The following is a 2,024-nucleotide window of genomic DNA, read 5'->3' as shown; positions in this document are numbered from 1 at the left end:
TTTTTATTCAATTCATCTTATTTCGCTTCTAAGATATTCATTCGCACTTCAACCTGAATGTGATGAACGTGACAATCATCACCATTCCCTATGAACGCGTGCCTGACAACCACTTCCATTCTACATTAGATTGAATGAGTATCTCTTAGATCTCTTAATCAGAATCTCCGTGGTGTAAGCTAGAATGATGGCGGCATTCAAGAGAATCCGGAAAGTCTAAACCTTGTCTGTGGTATTCCGAGTAGGATTCAATGATTGAATGACTGTGACGAGCTTCAAACTCGCGATTGCTGGGCGTAGTGACAGACGCAAAAGGATAGTAAATCCTATTCCAGCATGATCGAGAACCGACAGATGAATAGTCGTGCCGTGACAGGGTGCGTTGACCATTTTCACTGAGAGGATATGATGAAACCATTGACAAGGATGATGCCTCCAGACGATTTGCCGTGCCGTGACAGGGCATTTGGATCATTTTCCTGAGAGAAGACCGAAAGTAGCCATTGACAATGGTGATGTATCACATAAAGCCAGCCATGGAAAGGAGTAAGACTGATTGGATGAAGATAGCAGGAAAGCAGAGGTTCAGAGGAACGAAAGCATCTCTATTCGCTTATCTGAAATTCTCACCAATGATTTGCATAAGTATTTCTATCCCTATTTTATTAATTATTTTCGAAAACCCCATTACTATTTTATATCCGCCTGACTGAGATTTACAAGGTGACCATAGCTTGCTTCATACCAACAATCTCCGTGGGATTCGACCCTTACTCACGTAAGGTATTACTTGGACGACCCAGTGCACTTGCTGATTAGTTGTGCGAAGTTGTGAACCATGGTATTGGCATCATGTTTTTGGCGCCATTACCAGGGAAAGAAAGAGCGATGAATTTTACATAATCAAAGTGTAATCACAATTTCTGCGCAACAAGTTTTTGGCGCCGTTGTCGGGGATTGTTCGAGTTTGGACAACTGACGGTTCATCCTGTTGCTCAGATTAGGTAATTTTCTTTTTGTTTTGTTTTCAAAAATTTTTCAAAAATCTTTCAAAAATTTTTCTTTTGTTTTCGAAAAAAAATAATAAAAAAAATGTTTTCAAAAATATATTTTTCTTCAGAATTTTTAAGAATGAATTCTAGTGTTTCATGAAGCATGTTGAAGCCTGGCTGGCTGTAAAGCCATGTCTCAATTCTTTTGGACTCAAGAGAAGAGCTTCTTTATCTTTCTTAGCAAATTGGCTGCTGAATGTAAAGTTCTGCTAAAGCTTGACTGGCTATTAAGCCATGTCTAACCCTCAGATTGGAGCTTTAGACTAACATGGCAAGATTCCTGGAATTCATATTAAAAATTTTGGAATCCTTATTTTTGTTTTTCAATTAATTTTCGAAAAAATACAAAAAAATTAGAAAATCATAAAAATCAAAAAATATTTTTTGTGTTTCCTGTTTGAGTCTTGAGTCATGTCATAAGTTTGGTGTCAATTGCATGTGCATCTTGCATTTTTCGAAAAAAAAACCATGCATTCATAGTGTTCTTCATGATCTTCAAGTTGTTCTTGGTAAGTCTTCTTGTTTGATCTTTGCATTTGCATGTTTTGTGTCTTTTCTTATTTTTCATATGCATTCTTGAATTCTTAGTGCCTAAGCATTAAAGAATTCTAAGTTTGGTGTCTTGCATGTTTTCTTTGCATTAAAAATTTTCAAAAATATGTTCTTGATGTTCATCATGATCTTCAAAGTGTTCTTGGTGTTCATCTTGACATTCATAGCATTCTTGCATGCATTCATTGTTTTGAGCTAAAATTTCCATGCATTGAGCATTTTTAGTGTTTTTCTCTTTCATCATTAAAAATTCAAAAATAAAAAAAATATATCTTCCCCTTTTTCTCTCAAAATTTCGAAAATTAGATTTGACTTTTTCAAAAATTTTTAAAATCTAGTTGTTTTTATGAGTCAAATCAAATTTTCAATTTAAAAATCTTATCTTTTTCAAAATCTTTTTCAAAAATCAAATCTTTTTCA

The sequence above is a fragment of the Arachis ipaensis genome, chromosome B09 (assembly GCF_000816755.2).
Source record: "Arachis ipaensis cultivar K30076 chromosome B09, Araip1.1, whole genome shotgun sequence".
Lineage (NCBI taxonomy): Eukaryota > Viridiplantae > Streptophyta > Magnoliopsida > Fabales > Fabaceae > Arachis > Arachis ipaensis.
Note: the sequence above shows the minus strand (reverse complement) of the source record.